The sequence below is a fragment of the Cervus elaphus genome, chromosome 26 (assembly GCF_910594005.1).
Source record: "Cervus elaphus chromosome 26, mCerEla1.1, whole genome shotgun sequence".
NCBI classification, from domain to species: Eukaryota; Metazoa; Chordata; class Mammalia; order Artiodactyla; family Cervidae; genus Cervus; species Cervus elaphus.
Genome location: NC_057840.1, coordinates 14,176,738 through 14,199,450, shown reverse-complemented (window position 1 = coordinate 14,199,450; position 22,713 = coordinate 14,176,738). Strand labels below are relative to the sequence as shown.

General features: G+C 39.5%; 1 protein-coding gene across 5 annotated transcripts in view; it reads left to right on the top strand.

Moving 5' to 3' along the window:
• Positions 1 to 22,713, top strand: part of PTPRK (protein tyrosine phosphatase receptor type K) — a 602,016-nt gene that overhangs the window by 46,040 nt on the left and 533,263 nt on the right. The gene's annotated exons all lie outside the window — the stretch shown is intronic.

Below are 22,713 nucleotides of genomic sequence, written 5' to 3'. Positions count from 1 at the left end.
GGCAGAGATGACTCTCTTACTCCCTCTCCCCAGCTAATTTTCATTGTCGTGGTCATATCAGAAGTCAAGTGTGGGTTTTGTTTTTTCATCTGAGACATCTAGTTAGTTTCAGTAACTTGGCACTGGAACTGTACATTTTATTGAGGCTGGGGAGGTGAAGCGCTGGTGAACATCTGGACTATTGAGCACACCACTGACGTTGTGGCAGGACCAGAGGCCCGTGGATCTCAGATGGGCCAGTCCCTGAGCAGTGTTTTTTTTCCAGCTAGAACAATACCACGTCCAATCTGGTGTAGTTAGTGTTTGCTGAGGAGCCTGCACCCCTGCCTCAGCCCCTCCCCTCTGCCCATTGAGAACTTGTGACTTTCTCTGCAGCTCTTTTGAAAGGAATGGGAATCCTATCTTGGGTGAGGAAGACAAAGCTGGGAGGATGCTGAAAGTGGGAGTGACGGGGAGCTGAATACGCAACTCGCTTAGGCCAGGGAGAGGAATCGCTGCTGACTTTTGTATCCTAGGAATTTTATTCTGAACACTATATCTCATTCTACAACTGAATGCACTTCTTAATTTGCTTGCAAATTAACAAAACTTTTACAATATGTTTTTACTACTTTTTTTCCCTAGCTATACTTCTTTTCTTCGATGTGGCAGAACTATGAAAATGTTCTGCTAAGTCACATAAACCCAAGGCATGATTATCTTTCCTTTTGTTGAAAAACAATGCAGTGCCCCACATGTATTTGAGGTCGTGTCTCTTCTAGAAGTGGCAAAAGCGTCATAAAAACAGAAAATGGCCTGTATCCACATTCTTATTTTGCAGTATTATTCTGTGTGCCTTTGTCAGGATAAAGGTCATGTTAGGTTTCCCTGAAAACGTGTATTCCACTTTCCAGAGGAGATAGGTGACCGAAGGCATGTGTGAGCTGTCCCAGCATGAGAAGGTAAAAGTGCCAAGCAGGACTTCAGGTAGGGGGCAGTTCACAGGGAGGAGGAATAAACACTTCAAGCATCTGCCTCTGACATGCGGATGCGTCCCATTGCAGCCACCAAGGCTCAGACATAATAGTGGCTCCGGCCTGGATCCAGTGAGGAGGGAAAAAGTGAGGTTCTTCTGTATACGCTGATATCGCTATCAGAGAATAAAAGTGTGGGGAGGAGAGAGGTGGGGAAGGTGGGAAGGAGTCCATGAACCACAGCAGAATTGTGCTAGTTCTTAAATTCTTTGATCTTTGTTTTGTTCTTTTTTTCATTGAGGATTGATATCAAAACAGTCTCTCCAGAGATTGCCTATATTCATTAATTCAAGTCGGGAAGAATGCCTTGCCTCTTCTTTCAGTTACTTTTATTTAAATAGCATCAACACATCCCTCTACACGTAGTGCTTCACTCTTTTTTTCTGATTTAATGGTGGTGACAATTGCATGTGGAGAAATGCTGGTGGGGCGTGAAGCTATTAATGCCTCAGAGTTGAGCTCCGCCTCTTCTCAGACCTGCGAAATGAGGGTGGATTTTGAATAGGAACTTTATTATCATCAACTTTGCTCTATTCTTCATGGGAAAAATGCCACTGTTTAACTGGTATATTTGAATATGTTCTGTATGTGCCAAGTTTACATCACAAATATCAGCTGCTTTTTTACACAAAAGAGTTTTTCTTTTCTGGGTGTTTTGGAAAGCACTAGGTAAGTGTGTTCTTTTCTTTAGTGCTTTTAAATAATATTAGTTGATTTATGGTAGTTATGTCTCTTGAAGGTTAGCTTTTAGACTTTAAATGTATAGGTTACAAAAAAGAGGTTGCAGCTTTATGGTAAATGTTGACTATAACCATGAAAGTAATGGTGCTACCTTTTTTTCCCTCTCTGGTGCAATATATCTGCAAGAGATTCCTAAGTGTAACTGTGTGTATTTTTTTTTTAACAGAACTTGTTAGCTTCCTGAATTAAACTTGGCTTGCTTTATTTGGCAATAAGTGTGTTTGTTACTTTTTCAAATATTTAATTCAAGGTAATTTCACATCAAAGTGGTTAAATATTTTTATTCTGTGTGGCATTCTTAACTGTTCTGCTTCTTAAAATCACGTTTTAACTTTTTATGGCCTCTTTAGTAAATATTTGGAAAATCAAACGCATGGAAGCATTCTTATTTTATGTAAGAGTAGTAACTAACAACTTATTGATAGTAAAATTTGATTGTGTTTTAAATTTTCAAGATAGATTTTTTTGAAAAGCAATTTAGAAAGAACCCATATTTATTTATATTTATCATTATCTATACCTTAATATCATATAGTCTAAATTCCTCAGTAATTAATTGCAGGTTTCTAGGACTTAAATAAGAAATAAAACATAAACCTCAAAAATACGCAGTAATTTGTTGAATTGAATCAAAATGAAGTTATGTTTTTTTAGCCATGAGTGAAACAATTATTTTAAAAGGTCTACCAAATCACAATAAAGAGAGTGTTGAAATAAAACTAAATCTACATATTTTATACATTTGTGAAACTAAACCTGCTTTATTAAAATAGCTTTATGATTTTCTAGTGTGTTATTTATCCAAAGATTAACACCTACATGACAATGCTGCTTACATAGTTTGAATGAGTTGACCTCAGACAGAACGATGCTCTCCAATGCACAGGACGTGCTGGACATATTCACAGTCAGGTACTATGTGAGATGTTTTTGAGGGTCTGTTTACATGACCCCAATACAAACAAAATTTCTCCTTACTATGAGAGGAAATGGTGCTGGTGAATACAAGGACTGTTATGGGAAGAAGTAGATCATGGGCAGCAGAATTAGATCTGCTAATTGCCCTTTTTGGGGAATTTCAGAATAAAATAATGAATAAAATGTAACAGAAAAACCTATGTTGGAAAAACATCCTTTCTAATCTTTTGGTCTGTCTGTCACAACCAGCGCTAATTTTGAATAATTGATGCAATGATGAAATGGCATTAGTGTAAATATGAAATACCCTACAGAGATACTGACCATGGTGCTAGCATGTGGCTGTAAACCCTCTCTTTTGTTTGGAAGTGCCATCTGTTTCCTCCAAAAGAAATTTAAGATGTTTTTCCCATCAGTGAAATATGGTTGACTCTACTCAAAATGGTATCAGCACAGTCCTTACCTCTGTGCTTCAGATCTATTCAAGGCAGTAACCGCAGGGGTGCCCAGGAGTGTATCTTAATCTCAACATTTTTATAAGCAGCTGTGTCATTTGCTCTTATATGCTTCATACCAGTCCTTCAGAGTTCCAGTTACGCAAATGATTTTCTTTTCTTCCTGACGCCCAGATCTCTACTGTCTCTTTAAAATTTCCCATACCTGTACCTCCTGGCTATTCCAGTTGCTTTAGCTGAGACCCTCAGAATATCTTTTTTGGACTATTGCAATAGGTTCCTTATCCGCTCTCCTGCCTTGGCTGTATAAATGACCTGCTCTAACCAATCCATCTTTCACTGCACTCTGAAAGTGATTTGTCTGACACAAAAATCTGATCATGTGGGTTCTTTCTTAAATGTTCACTGCTTCCCTGTGGCCAAAGGAATATAGCTTTACGTCTTAAATGATTTCAGTGTATGAGGCACTGTTTAAATATATTATCTTGTATAATCCTCACAGCAAGTAAATGAGGTACTTTGCTAACCCGTATTATCTCCATTTTACAAACAGGGAAACAGACATACAGAGTTAAAGTAAGTCTGGCCCAAGGTCACGTAGCTGATAATGACAGGGCCTGAATCTGGCCCAGGGAGCCTGTCTGTAAAAACTGCGCTATGATGCTTCTAACTCCTTAACTTCTCATAAAGGCAGGGTTTGAAACCCAGAGTGGATGGAGGGAGGTCGTACTCATTTTATATCTTCTATACTGTGTGTGTGGCCTGCCTTGCCACTCACTTCCTAAAACAGTGATTGTTTAAAATTTTGCCATATAAAATTAATGTGGAAAGGTAATAGTTCTTGGTCTGAGAACTGGTGTATCATAAATCGTAATGGTTCTTAAAATATCACGTTCATTGTATGGCTTAAATTTTAGTTGAGCTAATAGGCATTTTTAAGTGTATTTACAATGCTCATACATGCTCTTTTTTTTTGGCGGTGTCTTTTTCTGTCTTTGTGTAGTTGACAGTGTGGGGTATACATTTTGCTCCAGAGGGAAATATAATAACACTGAGCCTTGGTATAAAGATTCTTCACTTCTTGCTCCAGCCTGAGGCAATCATGAGTTTTCAGTTGTTGCAGAAGTTCAGAAAACTTAAATTTTGATAGACAGAGCCATTGAAAACTTATTGTCTCAAAGTTTGATTTGAGAAAAGGAATATACAAATACAAATAGACAGCCTCATTTTACCAACTCCTTCTCATTCTTTCAATTTGCAGTTTATTCTAAGCATTTATTCAGTCTTCTGAGGTCATTGGTTTTTCCTTCTAGTATCAGATAAGTTAGAAAGACTGTTTTTTCCATTGAAAAATGTATTATATCTTGGTCATAGTTTAAACTTCTGTGAATGGCTCCAAACAGGTCAATGTCTCATGTATCTTCCATGTGAGAGCCCGTCATCTGTTTGATGAGGCCATCATTTCTCCCTGCATCACCTCTCCTTTAAATAATTATTCAGCTTCCTCCCACAATACAACTTTCAGGTTTTGTTTTTTTGCCATCATGGTCCCACTTTGAATTTGAAGACCCAAGTATATTATCAATAGATATGGTTTAGTGTCACCTAGAATATCAGGTATCTTAAATAGAACCTCACTGTTGGTCCCTGTTATGGCTGAATTGTGTCCCCTCAAAATTCATGTGTTGAAGTCCCAACTCTCAGTATCTCAGAACATGACTGTATTTGGAGATACTGCCTTTAAAGAGATCCTAATGTAACATGAGATTATGAATGGGCCCTAATCCAGTGAAACTGGTGTCCTCATAAGAAGAGGTTAGGAAAGGAGAAAGAAAATGAAGAAATTAGGGCACAGTCAAGTATAGAGGGAAGGCCTTGCGAGGACACAGTGAGAATCTGGCCATGTGTAAGCCAGAGAGAGAGGCCTTCTAAGAAACCAGATCTGCCAACACCTGAATCTTGGACTTCTAAACCCAGAATTATAAAGGGAAAAATATATATATATATATATATATATATATATATATATATATATATATATATATATATATATAATATAAGTATGGTCCCTAAACTTTGTACCCTAATTCCTGAAGCCCAAGACAATGATTATTGAACCATGTGGCCCTGGTAGGTTAAGTGAAAAGGAATGATTTATGCACAAACTCACAATTGAGATTGTACAAAATGTGAGACTTTATTTTTGTGCTATTTTGTCTTGAATGTCTATTTTCTACTTTGGACTGCATAATGACTCAGACAGTAAAGAATCTGCCTGCCAAACAAGAGACGTGGGTTTGATCCCTGGGTCAGGAAGATCCCCTGGAGAAGGGAATGGCAACCCACTCCAGTATTCTTGCCTGGAGAACCCCACGGACAGAGGAGCTTGGTGAGCTATAGTCCATGGAATCTCAAAGAGTCAGACCCAACTGAGTGACTAACACATATACACTGTAGAAATGAGTGTTCATTTTTGAGTGAAAAATACAGCTTTTAAACATAACTGGTAACTTCATACTTTAGGTTTTGTATAACGTAAATGGGAGCTTCACAAGATAGATTTTGTTTGCTGCTGAGCAAGGGATTCTAATTATTTGAATCTTGAGAACATTTGCCTGAATTGGTGTTCTGGTGCCTGAGAGACTTTAGGACCATCAAAGATTAAGAGTTTTAGAAGTTCTAAAATTCTCCAAGAGCTCCTTGAAAAATACCTAGCAACAGATGAGTCATTTAATATTTCTGAACATCTGATTTCTGATCATAAACTGATACCATCTTGGATTCTGTGATAGATAAACAGATTATGAAATTACCATTTGCATCCATCATAGTAAACATTGACTTGGGAAAGAATCATTCAGTTCAATTCAGTTCAGTTCAGTCACTCAGTCGTGTCCGACTCTTTGCGACCCCATGAATTGCAGCACGCCAGGCCTCCCTGTCCATCACCAACTCCCGGAGTTTACTCAAACTCATGCCCATCGAATCGGTGATGCCGTCCAGCCATCTCATCCTCTGTCGTCCCCTTCTCCTCCTGCCCCCAATCCCTCCCAGCATCAGGTTGTTTTCCAATGAGTCAACTCTTCTCATGAGGTGGCCAAAGTATTGGAGTTTCAGCTTCAGCATCAGTCCTTTCAATGAACACCCAGGCCTGATCTCCTTTAGGATGGACTGGTTGGATCTCCTTGCGGTCCAAGGGATTCTCAAGAGTCTTCTCCAACACCACAGTTCAAAAGCATCAATTCTTCGGTGCTCAGCTTTCTTTATAGTCCAACTCTCACATCCATACATGACCACCGGAAAAACCTTAGCCTTGACTGGATGGACCTTTGTTGGCAAAGTAATGTCTCTGCTTTTTAATATGCTATCTAGGTTGGTCATAACTTTCCTTCCAAGCAGTAAGCGTCTTTTAATTTCATGGCTGCAGTCACCATCTGCAGTGATTTTGGAGCCCAAGAAAATAAAGTCTGACAGTGTTTCCACTGTTTCCCCATCTATTTCACTTGAAGTGATGGGACCAGATGCCATGATCTTAGTTTTCTGAATGTTGAGCTTTAAGCCAACTTATTCACTTTCCTCTTTCACTTTCATCAAGAGGCTTTTTAGTTCTTCACTTTCTGCCATAAGGGTGGTGTCATCTGCATATCTTAGGTTATTGATATTTCTCTGGGCAATCTTGATTCCAGCTTGTGCTTCTTCCAGCCCAGTGTTTCTCATGATGTACTCTGCATATAAGTTAAATAAACAGGGTGACAATATACAGCCTTGACGTACTCCTTTTCCTATTTGGAAGAATCATTAGTGGATGTTAAATTGGGGGCAGAACCATTTTGATGGAGAGTAGAATATTTTCCTGGTCTTAAAGCATCACTCTACAGATTTTTACTAATTACAAGGGCAAAAAAGAGTACTTGTATAGTGGAGAAACAGACTTAAACATAATTAAGGTGGGGCACAAAGATATTATGTGCATCTGGGTATAATATGATAAGAAAAACAAAATTACTTTTGTTATGTTCTGATTATGAGTACGTTATTTGAATCTGATCATGAGGAAACATCAGATAAACCCCAAAAGAGGAATATTCTCAAAAAAAAAACAAAAAAACACCCGGCTTGACTTCTTCAAAATGAAAATGTCATGAAATACAAAGAAAAACTGAGAAATTGTTTTGGATTAAAGAAGTCTGAGAGATGTGAAAATTAAATGCAAGATCCTGGATTGACTCCAAGACTGGGAAATATAGGTGAAAAGATGTTATTGAGACAACAATTGGAAAATGAACCATGAATTATATCAGGGATCAGAAAAACCTTTTAATCCTGTAAGGGGACCAAATAGTAAAATTTTTAGTCTTTGCGGGCCATAGTATCTCTTTTGAAACAACTACCTAACCCTGCTTGTGGTTCGCTTTGTTGCCATGGACAAAACAAAATGGGCATGGCTCAGTTCCAGTAAAATTTTATTTACAAAATCACTTGTGGGTCAGGTACAGCCCAAGAATTTGCTGAACTCTATATCATGTAACCATATTGTATCAATTTTAAAGTTTCTGCATGTGGTAATAGTATTGTGGTTATAAGAGTATTCTTGTGGTTTGGAAATACACACCATGGAAATACGGGTAAAGTGCATGCTATGTGCAACTGATTGCTATTGTTTAGGAAACGTAACTGAATTGTATAGAGTTACATAGAATAAATATTGTGGAAAGGGAAAAAAACAAATGTGACAAAAAATGTTGAAAATTGGTGAATTTGATTAATAAAGGATATGCAGGAGTTCTTTGTATTATATTTGCAATGTTTGTGTAAGTTTGAAATTATTTCAAAATAAAAATATAAAAGCAAATCAGCAAAGTTCCAGATACTGAAAGAAGGTAAGGAAGCAAAAAACAAGTAACAACCAGCACACACGTGCACACACACCCACTCCCTGTGTGTCTGGCTGTGTTGCACCATCTGTGACACGCCAAACCATGTGAATAAACAGAAGCCTCAAAACCAGGCTTCTAGGGGACTATTCAAATCAAAGGCAGAATTCACGGGGGGAAACAAAAAGAATGGAATTAAGAACAAAGGCTCAGCAGAACCTCCTGATTTCACAGGGCTTTTATGTTCTCTTGAGGGACCAGCCTTGGGGAGAAAGCAAGATGTGGAAGGGCAGCTTCTGCTTTTGTCTGCCTTCCTTCTCCTGCTCCCGGTTCCTGTGACTCTCCTCACATCCTTCTTCAGCCCTTGTGTTTCAGTTAGTGGCCTGTTTGTTAGTCGTATTCTTCTACTTTTCGCCTCCCCTCTCATAAAGTAACACATGGGTTTGCTTCTGATGTGTTCTTATCCATTAACTCTGTTAAAATCGTTGTAGAGAAAACATCATCAATACAACTATGCTCAGAGCCTTTGAAACCCAGCCCCCAAACTGCAGTATGAAAATATCCAATATTAACCTCACATGCACTCGCAAATATCCGCTGGACCTCTAGCTTGTGAATAAAAATAGGAAGGAATGTGGCTCAACTGTGAGTCCATTAGCTTGGTCCATTTCACAGTCAGGCCACTGTCTTTTTATTGACTGGCCTGCTTTTGGTGTGTGTGTGTGTTTTGGAGGTTGTTTTGTATTTCTGATTTTCATTTTTCACTTATTTGTGATTGTTTCCCTTTGAAAGTGAAGTCGCTCAGTCATGTCCGACTCTTTACAACCCCATGGAGTGTAGCCCGCCAGGCTCCTCCCATGGGCTTTTCCAGGCAAGAACACTGGAGCGGGTTGCCCTTTCTTTCTCCAGGGCATCTTCCCCACCCAGGGATTGAACCCAGGTCTCCCACATTGCAGGCAGACTCTACCTTTTGAGCCACCAGGGAATCCTTTAATCCTTTTGTTTCCCTTTAAGACCTCTCTTTTCCCCACTGATATACCCCCTATCATGTCTCTATTGTCTCATTTGCACCTTGCCCCAAACTCTTCTTGATAGCTGTTTTTCCCGTTTTTCCTTTTTTGTTGCATATAAAGAAGTATTTTATGTTTTAAAGATGTGTGATGTGATGATTTAACATGTGTACACATTTTGAAATGAGTACCATAATCAGCTAATATATTCACCATCTCACATAAGTTACCACATTTAGTGTGTGTGGTGATAATACTTAATATCTTCTCCCTTAGAAAATTCAAGTGTACAGTTCAGTATTGTAGAACAACTCTGCATCATCACCATGTTGTACATTAAATCCATAGAACTTACTCATCTTATAACTGAAAGTGCGTAGCTTTGACCAGCACCTCCCCATTTCCACCCTCCCCAGCACCCCCACCAGTTCCTGGAGACCACCCCTATTCTCTGGTTCCGTGAGTTTGACTCTCGCCGCCCCCCCACCCCCGCCTTCATCATTGTTTTCCTTCTGGAACAAGATTGCCCCCTCCTTTTGTACTTATATTTCATAATATCCAGACTTCTCTGCCCCTCATTTTTATCCATTCATTTCCTGCTCCAGTTTTTGCTTCCAAATGTATTGAAAATCAAACACTTTAATTTGTTCAGTAAAATTTTACACACACATAAAATCACATAGTTAACTAGAAAACTGAATATTCTGCAGATGCCTTTCAGGCATATTTATGATAGTGATTGGGCTTCCCAGATGGCTCTTGTCTTCCAACCAGGAGATCGCAGGTTTGATCCCTGTGTTGGGAGGATCCCCTGGAGAAGGAAATGGCAACCCGCTCCAATATTCTTGCCTGGAGAATCCTGTGGAAAGAGGAGCCTGGTGGGCTATAGTCCATGGGGTCACAAAAGAGTCAAACATGACTGAGCGACTCAACAGCAGTAACAGCGGCAGTGTTTGGGGAAATTTTGCATATATGTGCTCTGAATGTTTTTATCTACCGGTTTCAATTGTCAGTTACTCTCAGGCATACTAAACTCATTCAAGCCGAGAGAACACTGTTGCATAAAATTTATTTTAAAACGTGCTTCAGTGGTATTTGTTGAAGACACTATCATGTATTCCAACAATAGGATATTTTGACTTTCCAATTTAAAAGAGCCATAGTGTTAGTCGCTCAGTCTTGTCTGACTCTTTGTGACCCCTTAGATGGTAGCCCACCAGGTTCCTCTCTCCATGAGATTTCCCAGGCAAGAATACTGGAGTGGGTTGCCATTTCCTTCTCCAGGAGATCTTTCTGACCCAGGGATTGAACCTGTTATCTCCTGCACTGGCAAGTGGGGTTTTTACCATTGAGCCATGAGCGAAGCCCTAAAAAGAAGCTCATTATAGATTAACAAAATGATTTCATAGAAAAGAAAGCAAAGCTCAAACAGGACTTCGTAATTAGCATTCATGAAACAGAGAAACAACTTTAGAGCTCAAAGGAATCTTAGTTGTTTAGTTGGGTCCTACTCTTTGCGACCCCGTGGACTGCAGCCCGCCAGGCTCCTTTGTCCTTGGAATTCTCGAGGCAGGAATACTGTAGTGGGTTGCCTTTCCTTCTCCAGGGGACCTTCCTGACCCAGGGATCAAACCCATGTCTCTTGCTTTGCAGGCAGATTTTTTGCCTTTGGTGGTCTGAACCACCAATGAAGCCCAAAAGGAATCTTAGAACAGTCCAATAAACTCCATTGTACAAAAAATAAGGAAACTGAGGCCCAAGGAGAAGTAACTTAACTGTTTTAGTGAGGTCTGAAGTAGATCATGAGTTTTGCTTTTTTTCTTAACTGCCTGAGATGGTTAGTTTACGTTATGCTTAGGAATAACAGATTGTATGAAATATTTTGTTAGCTGCCAAGTTTTTATTGTATTAGTTTTTTATGGCTGTTGCAACAAATTGCAACAAAGTAGCTTAAAGATGACAAAATTTATTCATTTATATTTTTGGAAGTTAGAGGGCAGAGGGATCTCACTGGGCTAAAAATCAAAGCAGGTTCTGATTTCTTCTAGAAGCTTTAGAGTGGATCCATTTCCTTACCTTTTCCTGCTTCTAGAGGGCACATATCTTCCGTGGCTCCTGTTCCCTTTCTCTGTTTTTAAAGTCAGCGTGGTCAGGCCACACCCTTGCCACAGTGTTCTCAGGTTCTCTTCTGCTTCCTCTTCCACGTTTAAGGATACTCATGATTACATTGGGTTTACCAGGTAATTCAGGATAATCTCCTCCACTCAAAGCCAGTTGATAACAGCCTTAATCCCATCTGCAACCTTAAGCCCACTTTGTCACATAATCTAACATATTCACAGTTTCCAGAGATTAGATTGTCTGGCTTTTATGTTAGGACATAGACACTTCTGGGCTGGGTTGTGATTATTCTATCACAAGTGCTAGTCTAAGTATTTGTGTTAAAATAAAAATGACAATAGAAACACCTGAGTGCTTATTTGTTTGGAGGCACAGATATAGACTTATTTGATTGTTTAATGTTCCGATTTCTTCCATATGGAAGAAATATCCTCAACCCTTATGTTAGGGCATTTCCTTAAAGGTACTATAGGATGTTAATAAATAACAACAGTATAAGAAATGGCCAGTGTTTTGTTTTATTGGATTTGAAGTGGCTTTCTGGGTGAGGATATAAATTATTTTGGAGGTATTTTCAGGTTATTGGAAGTTGAGCAACTCAGGCATGCTCTCCTTGTGCACATTCTTACCTTAATAATTTATAACAACAACTTCCCTTAGCATATATATACAGCTAACTACAAAGATAACCTTTTGCTTCTTGATAGATGGCTTAATATATGTTTTCTAGCTAGATAAAATAAATGGAGGAAAGCACTCATTTATAGTGGTCAGTTCTATTTTTTCCAAGGTTAGATACTGGTCTGGTTTTGTTAATCTTGCCATGGATATTGTGATCTTATTTTTCTACAACTCTGAAAAGTACATTTATCATTGCTATCAACAAACTACCTTGTTTCAAGCTTGTGAGATTTATTTATCATAGGGAGCTTCCATGAGAAAGGAACTTATGTTGTGTTGATGAAATCAGATACATTACTTTTTTGGGGGGGAAAAGTTGTGAATATTGAATTTCTCTAGCTTGAGGCAGTGTTTCTGTTTGGTACAGAGGTTTTAGAAAATTATTTCTGATTGAGATAGAATTGTAACTTTAAAAGGGTTGGTGAAATCTATGATTAAAGGAAAGTGAGAAAACACTAATTAGGTGGGAGATGGGAGAAAATAGTACTAGTAACAGTCTGTGTCTTTATGGGGGGTAGGAGTGGACATAACTGTAAATGAATGGCCAAGGCAGAGGATGCTGTCCATGGAAATCATGGAATTACTGGTGGGTTTGTTAGGAAATCCTTTTCTTTAAATCTATCTCTATGATAATTTTGTAGTCATAAAATTTTATGGTCAGAGATATGGATTCAACAGTATTATAAACTTGAGCACTGAAAAGAATGCTAAACAGAGACAAATTACATTATCTGAAAATAAACCTTATATAATAAGAAACATCCAGTGGTGCTATTGACAGGCAGTTAAATGAGGGTCCTAATAAACTCCTGCTGACGAGTATAGTTAACTAAAAGCTTGGAATTCAAGATATGGGTGATTTCACCAGAATGAAATTTGTCCAAGATTGTGTGTGCTTTACATATATATTTGTAAACAGAGAAATATCAGCTTTTTAATATTTGGAGAAACAGTGAATTCCAAATTAATTAGTCCTGCTGACTCGATCACCAATAAAAAAGACTTGTCTTCTTTGTTGTCAAGTAAGATTTCTCAGATTAGAACAGTGTTTGATGAGAAGTTGAATGTCTACTAATTGCCTGGTATGCTAGATGGCATCACTGGCTCAATGGAAATGAGTCTGAACACGCTCTGGGAGATGCTGAAGGACAGGGAAGCCTGGCATGTTGCAGTCCATGGGGTCACAGAGTCGGACACGACTGAGCAACCGAATAACAACAGTGCTAGGGGGCAGCGTCCCTGGTGGCTCAGCAATAAAGAATCCGCCTGCGATGCAGAGACTTGGATTTGACTCCTGGGTCAGGAAGACCCCCTGGCGGAGGGCAGGGCAATCCACTCCAGTGTTCTTGCCTGGAGAATCCCATGGACAGAGGAGCCTGGCGGTCTACAGTCCACAGAGTCACAAAGAGTTGGACATGACTGAAGTGACTGAGCATGCATGCATAGAATGCTAGATGGTCAATAGGGCATACTGAATATAAGCAAATTTAGCCCTTGACCTCATGGAGATTATAGTCTCGTGAGGAAGATAAATATTAATTAAGATACACGCTGCTATGAGTATCTTGGAAAGCTTCTTCCAAAAAGTGAATTTTGATTTGAGGGACAAATAGCAATGAATAAAGCTAAAAGAGATGAATTAGAGGAGGGCAAAGAGTTCAAGTTGAGGGAACTACATTTGCAAAGCCACCAGGGCTTCCTTGGTGGCTTAGACAGTAAAGAATTCACCTGCAATGCACGAGACCTGGGTTCGATCCCTCGGTTGGGAAGATCCCCTGGAGAAGGGAATGGCCACCCACTTGGATATTCTGGCCTGGAGAATTCAATGGACAGAGGAGCCTGGTGGTTTACAGTCCATGGAGACACAAAGAGTTGGACACAACTGAGCGACTTTCATTCTCCACTCTACAAAGACTGTGTGTCTAAAGGTGCTGGAAACCATAAGAGTACAGAACGGAAGAGTGTGTTGAGTGAGATGGAGATGGAGAGGAGCGTGATGCTGAGGTTAAGGACAGACAACAGGAAGTCATTCAAGGGATGTATGGAGGGGTGGTCATGGTGGCGATAAAATTGCATTTCTGTTTCAGAAGGTCATTTTGGCTGCAATGTAGAAAGTAGAATGGAAACAAGTAGGAGTCGCATCATAAAAGGAGTTGAGACCTTTGCAGTTAGACAGGTGAGAGAAGTTGGTAACTTGGTTTTCTTAGAATGTGGAAAGAAGCGGATGGATTTGAGAGAAAGTTAAGAAGGTAGAAATCTCAAGATTTGGTGATGGATTGGATGGGAGATGAGAGAGAAGGTGGAGTTACGATTGTGGATGAAAATGATGGTGAAGGGGGATGTAGATCATAAGCTTAGATATGGATATGTTACAAATGCCTTTGTGACAAACAAGTTGAGAGATCAATTAGGCCATTGGATATATAGGTCTAGAATGCAAAGGGAATGTTTGGATTAGAGAACTTCACGAGACATCTGCTTAGCTTGTAATTGAAGCAGTTACTGGTAAGAGATTCCAACATTTAATAGCCAATGAGAGGACAGTGAATCTGCAAAGGAGACTTAGGAGTGGCCAGAAAAGTTGGAGGAAATATTAGCTACACCTCATGGAAAGCAAAAATGTGAAGAGAATGGAGAGGTCATTAGTATTAAATTCTGCTGAAACATCAAGAAGAATGAAGGCTGAAAAATGTGCATTGCATGGGTGATGTGAATGTTACACGTGACTTTTAGTCAAAGTGGGATCAGTGGTATGAACCAGCAAGATTTCTTATGGTGGATCATAATTCTTCTTGGAATGGATACTTAAACTTTCCAGAAGTGGTCATTTGCTATTTTATAGAATTCTCATCTGTATGCAGGGCTTTTTTTCTTCTTCTTTCTCTTCCTTCTTCATTTACCTTACCCTCTCAGAACCAGAATAGGATTTGCCATTGTTAACGATACACTGTTTGCCTGATATGAACACAGCTTTTCTTTGTTCCTCTTATCCAAAATCCAAAATAAAATAGTAAATGCTTCTTTTGTTACTTTTAGTACCTCTCAGGAATCTTAGTGCATTCTCAACTTTAGTCTGCCAACATTGAGACTATATTTCATTTGCGTAATTTTATTCTCTTAGTTTTACTTAAATTTTTTCTATATTAAATACTTTGGCTCAAAGAAAGTACTTTTGCATTGCTTTAAGTATACCCTACCTTTTCTATCCCATATTCAATTGTTTGTTTGTTAGAGTGATCCATATTTCCTTTCCTCTGTACTTGCAAAATCATTAATAGTGTTTTCCTATCCCCAATGAAAAATAATTTATTTTTAAAATGTCTCTATACATGACTATATAACTGTTGTTCCCCTTCCTGGTTATTAGGAAGGAACCTAATTCTCTCCCATGTTTCTAGTCACTTTGCATTTGAAAGATTTTCAAAAATTTAAAAATTTCTAGTCATTTTATGCATTTCAAAGGCTTGAAATGGAGCTACTGCCAGTTGTTACCCTGGGGCCAATAGGATCTTGTACATTATGCATAGGAAACTTTTCAAATGTAATTGTTTTATTTTTTAGATTAAAAAAAAATCTGTTGGTATACTTGCCACTCTTGCTCAAACTATTGTCTTCTTTAATGCTAAGACTAACTTGCACTGCAATTTATGTGAATTGTCTGACACATGAATTATTAGGTACGATATTGGATATCCAGTGTATTTTGCTTCTGGTGAGGTTTCTCCTGTTTGTAATTGTAGCATTGATAAAGACTTGGAAGTAGTTATTATGAAGACAGATTGAATCAAGTAAAGTGGCAGGAATGTACTACAAGGACGAGCTCAGTAATTTTTTCACTTCCTCTGAGTCACAACTGCCAGGGCTTTGCTTCATGGGCAGGCGAGTTGTACAGTCACTTGAGGCCTCAAATTCAGAAGGGAATATATGCTTGGGGTTTAATGCCCTGTGATTGCTGTCTTGAAATTCATATTAATTTTATCTTTGATTTGAGTTTTGTAAATGGAAGCCCATGGATCAGTGGAGCAGGAAATTAAGACCTGGGCCCTCAGCTCACACGTGGTCCACCGCCCATTGCCTCTTGCCCCTTTGAGATGGGTTCTGGGCTACCTGTTCACCGCCACCCAGTCCAGTGGGCTTCACCCTCTGCTCCTGGAACGGAGCTTGGGTGCTGGTGCGGGCAGAGTTAAATCTCAGCATGTGCTTCCTGCTTATTGAGTTGCAGTAAAGGGGCCCAGACACTTTTGAGGGGTTGTAATCACCCCATGAGTATTCGTATGTCTAAAAAGTGAAAGAGAAGAGTGAAAAAGTTGGCTTAAAGCTCAGCATTCAGAAAACTAAGATCATGGCATCCGGTCCCATCACTTCATGGCAAGTAGATGGGGAAACAGTGGAAACAGTGTCAGACTTTATTTTTTGGGCTCCAAAATCACTGCAGATGGTGACTGCAGCCATGAAATTAAAAGACACTCCTTGGAAGGAAAGTTATGACCAACATAGACAGCATATTAAAAAGCAGAGCTGTTACTTTGTCAGCAAAGGTCCATCTAGTCAAGGCTGTGGTTTTTCCGGTGGTCATGCATGGATGTGAGAGTTGGACTATAAAGAAAGCTGAGTGCCAAAGAATTGATGGTTTTGAACTGTGATGTTGGAGAAGACTCTTGAGAGTCCCTTGGACTGCAAGGAGATCCAACCAGTCCATTCTAAAGGAGATCAGTCCTGGGTGTTCATTGGAAGGACTGACACTGAAGTTGAAACTCCAATCCTTTGGCCACCTCATGCGAAGAGCTGATTCATTTGAAAAAACCCTAATGTTGGGAAAGATTGAGGGCAAGAGGAGAAGGGGACAACAGAGGATGAGATGGTTGGATGGCATCACTAACTCAATGGACATGGGTTTGGGTGGACTCCAGGAGTTGGTGATGGACAGGGAGACCTGGTGTTCATGGGGTCGCAAAGAGTCGGACGCGACTGAGCAACTGAACTGAACTGAAGAGAGCTTGACATTAAATAGCAAATAAAATATATTATGATGAATTGAGATACTGTGAAAGAAAGGTAAAAGCAATGTTTCCTGATTTTTAAACGAGGTCCTGCATTTTCATTTTTTTTTTTATCAAATTATATAGTTGGCCCTGATAACTGTTAAAAGTGAACTAAAGCCCAGAAACAAACTTCACCTTTGCAATTTACTGATAGTGTAGAGGAGCTACTCCATGTTCAAGGTCAGGAGGGGCGGCTGTGAGGAGATACCCCACGCCCAAGGTCAGGAGCGGAGCAGGCGAGAGGAGATACCCCACATCCAAGGTCAGGAAGGGCAGCAGACAGGAGATACCCCACGTCCAAGGTCAGGAGCAGTGGCCGTGAGGAGATACCCCTTGTCCAAGGTAAGAGAATCTTAAGTAAGACAGTAGGTCCTAAGAGAGGGCATCAGAAGGCAGATAGACTGCAACCACAATCACAGAAAACTAGCCAATCTGATCACATGGACCACAACCTTGTCTAACTCAATGAAACTAAGCCATGCTGTGTGGAGCCACCCAAGATAGCCGTGTCATGGTGGAGAGGTCTGACAGAATGTGGTCCACTGGAGAAGGGAATGGCAATCCACTTCAGTATTCTTGCCTTGAGAACCCCATGAACAGTATGAGAAGGCAAAATGATAGGATAGTGAAAGAGGAACTCCCCAGGTCAGTAGGTGCCCAATATGCTACTGGAGATCAGTGGAGAAATAACTCCAGAAGAGTGAAGAGACAGAGCAAAGCAAAAACAACACCCAGTTGTGGATGTGACTGGTGATAAAAGCAAGATCCGATGCTGTAAAGAGCAATGTTGCATAGGAACCTGGAATGTTAGGTCCATGAATCAAGGCAAATTGGAAGTGGTCAAGCAGGAGATGGCAAGCGTGAACGTCGACATTCTAGAAATCAGTGAAGTAAAATGGACAGGAATGGGTGAATTTAACTCATATGACCATTATATCTACTACTGTGGGCAGGAATCCCTTGGAAGAAATGAGTAGTCATCATGGTCAACAAAAGAGTCCGAAATGTAGTACTTGGATGCAATCTCAAAAACAACAGAATTATCTCTGTTTGTTTCCAAGGCAAACCATTCAGTATCATGGTAATCCAAGCCTATGCCCCAACCAGTAACACTGAAGAAGCTGAAGCTGAACGATTCTATGAAGACCTACAAGACCTTCTAGAACTAACACCCCAAAAAGATTCCTTTTCATTATAGGGGACTGGAATGCAAAAGTAGGAAGTCAAGAAACACCTGGAGTAACAGGCAAATTTGGCCTTGGAGTACAGAATGAAGCAGGGCAAAGGCTAATAGAGTTTTGCCAAGAGAATGCACTGGTCATAGCAAACACCCTCTTCCAACAACACAAGAGAAGACTCTACACATGGACATCACCAGATGGTCGACACCGAAATCAGATTATATTCTTTGCAGCCAAAGATGGAGAAGCTCTATACAGTCAGCAAAGACAAGACTGGGAGCTGACTATGGCTCAAGATCATGAACTCCTTATTGCCAAATTCAGACTTAAATAGAAGAAAGTAGGGAAAACCACTAGACCATTCAGGTATGACCTAAATCAAATCCCTTATGACTATAAGTGGAAGTGAGAAATAGATTTAAGGGACTAGATCTGATAGATGGAGTGCCTGATGAACTATGGACAGAGGTTCATGACATCATACAGGAGACAGGGATCAAGACCATCCCCATGGAACAGAAATGCAAAAAAGCAAAATGGCTATCTGAGGAGGCCTTACAAATATCTGTGAAAAGAAGAGAAGTGAAAAGCAAAGGAGAAAAGGAAAGATATTCTCATTTTAATGCTGAGTTCCAAAGAATAGCAAGCAGAGATAAGAAAGCCTTCCTCACCGATCAATGCAAAGAAATAGAGGAAAACAATAGAATGGGAAAGACTAGAGATCTCTTCAAGAAAATTAGAGATACCAAAGGAACATTTCATGCAAATATGGGCTCAATAAAGGACAGAAATGGTATGGACCTAACAGAAGTAGAAGATATTATGTAGAGGTGGCAAGAATACACAGAATGGTACAGAAAAGAGCTTCATGACCCAGATAATCACAATGGTGTGATCACTCACCTAGAGCCAGACATCCTGGAATGTGAAGTCAAGTGGATCTTAGAAAGCATCACTACGAACAAAGCTAGTGGAGGTGATGGAATTCCAGTTGAGCTATTTCAAATCCTGTAAGATGATGCTGTGAAAGTGCTGCACTCAATATGTCAGCAAATGTGGAAAATTCAGCAGTGGTCACAGGACTGGAAAAGGTCAATTTTCATTCCAATCCCAAAGAAAGGCAATGCCAAAGAATGCTCAAACTACCACACAGTTACACTCAGCTCACATGCTAGTAAAGTAATGCTCAAAATTCTCCAAGCCAGGCTTCAGCAATATGTGAAGCCTGAACTTCCAGATGTTCAAGCTGGTTTTAGAAAGGGCAGAGGAACCAGAGATCAAATGTCCAACGTCCACTGGATCATCGAAAAAGCAAGAGAGTTCCAGAATGACATCTATTTCTGCTTTACTGACTATGGCAAAGCCTTTGACTATGTGGATCACAATAAACTGTGGAAAATTCTGAAAGAGATGGGAATACCAGACCACCTTACCTGCCTCCTGAGAAACCTGTATGCAGGTCAAGAAGCAACAGTTAGAACTGGACATGGAACAACAGACTGGTTCCAAGTAAGAAAAGGAGCACGTCAAGGCTGTATATTGTCACCCTGCTTATTTAACTTCTATGCAGAGTACATCGTGAGAAACGCTGGGCTGGAGGAAGCACAAGCTGGAATCAAGATTGCCAGGAGAAATATCAATCACCTCAGATATACAGATGACACCACCCTTATGGCAGAAAGTGAAGAGGAACTAAAAAGCCTCTTGATGAAAGTGAAAGAGGAGAGTGAAAAAGTTGGCTTAAAGCTCAACATTCAGAAAACTAAGATCATGGCATATAGTCCCATCACTTCATGGGAAATAGATTGGGAGACAGTGGAAACAGTGTGAGACTTTATTTTTTGGGGCTCCAAAATCACCACAGATGGTGATTGCAGCCATGAAATTAAAAGACGCTTACTGCTTGGAAGGAAAGTTATGACCAACTTAGATAAGATATTAAAAAGCAGAGACATTACTTTGCCAACAAAGGTCTGTGTAGTCAAGGCTATGGTTTTTCCAGGGGTCATGTATGGATGTGAGAGTTGGACTATAAAGAAAGCTGAGCGCCGAAGAATTGATGCTTTTGAACTGTGGTGTTGGAGAAGACTCTTGAGAGTCCCTTGAACTGCAAGGAGATCCAACCAATCCATCCTCAAGGAGATCAGTCCTGGATGTGCATTGGAAGGACTGATGTTGAAGCTGAAACTCCAATATTTTGGCCACCTCATGCGAAGAGCTGACTCATTGGAAAAGAGCCTGATGCTGGGAGGGATTGGGGGCAGGAGGAGAAGGGGATGACAGAGGATGAGATGGCTGGATGGCATCACTGACTCGATGGACATGAGTTTGAGTAAACTCCGGGAGTTGGTGATGGACAGGGAGGCCTGGCGTGCTGCAATTCTTTGGGTCGCAAATGTTGGACATGATTGAGTGACTGAACTGAAATGAACTGATAGTGTTACAATATTAGAAATGCGATGAAACATTTTCAAATGTTTAGGTTTTTTGAACTTGGTATAGGATGATTTCTCTGTTCTTAGAACCCACATATTTTATAATAGTAGTTGTCTTTCCACAGAGCATGCTGCTAGTCTTTCAATTTATGTTTCATTAAAAAATGACTTGAAATTGAGCTGTCTGTACACCCACAATAGTAAGAAAAGGAAATTTGAATTTAAAATATGGATTTTCAAAATTAATTCCAAATATTGTACAATTATATTTATCCTTTTTTGAAAAGTAAGCTGCTTGTTAGTAATTGTTTAATAATAAGTCTTCTTCATGATCTTTTTTAAAATCATGATTGCATTTCATGACAGTGTTGGGTGACTTATTTTTACATTGAGCACAATCATTCATTACCTCTCTCTGGCCCCTACTGTGCATTTCAACCGTTCTTTTACCCTCAGTTCACTTAAGTTACCAAACTACTTTTCGTGGACAATATAAGTTTTATTTGTTTTACTGACGGTCATGTTTGCTTTGGACAAGGCCTTTTGATACATAAGAGTAGTGAAGGGCTGCCCATGACAAATTTTCAACCCCCTTTTCAACATTAAAATGAAACCCAAGAGAAAGAATAAATTTGATTTAATTTTTCCATCTGTAACATGTATGACCTCTGTTATTCCCACTCCTGTAGAATGGCAATGTGTTTGTTATTTTTATCTTAAAAAAAAACCTCAATGACTTTATTTCTAAATTTTAAAAATAGATGTTTATGTGTAAATTTTCAGCATAGCCTTTTCTTTTATTGCTTTCAGAGATATGCTTTGTTGATTTTATACAAATTAACTTTTGGCTTTCTTTAATGTCTGCTAAGGCAGATCACACAAATGGATATTTTGGGCTATTAATGCATGCCTCTCTTAAAAGTTGGGCATGGCAACCCACTACAGTATTCTTGCCTGAAGAATGCCATGGAGAAAGGAGCCTGGTGGCCTATGGTCCATAGGTTCACAAAGAGTCATACATGACTGAAGTGACTTAGCAGACACACTATGCCAATATTTATCTATTTTATGACTTAGCATTTTCTTATTTATCTAGAGGTTAAATTTATCCTTTGACTTAATATGTGATCTTTCAAATGATTTCACAGTTGAAACAATTGTTTATCTAAATAAAGATGCAAAAAGCTTTTTTGTTGATTTTAGTTTGACTTTTTGCCTAAAATATTATGCAATAATAAATAGGTGGTTGCATACTAGCCGGCTATGTAGTTTTTCCTCTAAGTTTGTCATGGAATTTAAAGGTGAAATCTTTTATTTAAAAGTAAACTTTCGGTTTATTATAAAGAAAACTGAATTATCTTATGGAAATTATAATAAAATTCAAATTAAAATGCTTCAAATTTTGCTTTCAATAGCTACCTTAATTTTATGTTGTAGTTACGTACAAAGGGACATTATTTAATATTAATGTGAAAATTTGTTTTATGTAAAACTAATTAAAAAGTGTGTGTTAGTCGCTCAGTTGTGTCCAACTCTTTTTGACCCCGTGTACTATAGCCCTCCAGGCTCCTCTGTCCATGAAATTCTCCAGGCAAGAATACTGGAGTGGATTGTCATTTCCTTCTCCAAGGGATCTTCCCAACCCAGGGATCCCACCCAGGTCTCCTGCATTGCAGGTGGATTCTTTACCATCTGAGCCAGCAGGGAAGCCCAGTGATGTAGAGCTATATACCAACAAGAATTCTTAGGGTGGCTGGTGGATGTTGGCTAGGTATGGTGTGAAGGTATAGTTTACAGTTTAAATTGAGGCTTTAGTGATTTGAAGAAGTGAATGTGTATCATGGACATGAAACGTATGTAAGTAAGCGGAGCTCCAAATCTTAAACTGCTTATTAACCATAGGAAACACAGGTTACTGGGTGGTGAGCACACTCACTCTTCATTTTAATTGTTTTGATACAGTCAATTCAAGTGTGAAAGAGCCCAGGATGAGGATAGGGCAAACGTGGAAGAGCGTTGCTGGGTTCTCCTGGTTGTGAGTAAATTCCATCACCTCTAAATTATTTCCTGGGGCTTCCCGGGTGGTGTTTGTGATAAAGGACCCGCCTGACAATGCAGGAGACATTAAGAGACAGGGATTTGATCCATGGGTTGGGAAGATCCTCTGGAGAAGGAAATGACAACCCAGTCCAGTGTTCTTGCCTGGAGAATCTCATGGACAGAGGAGCCTGGTGGACTACAG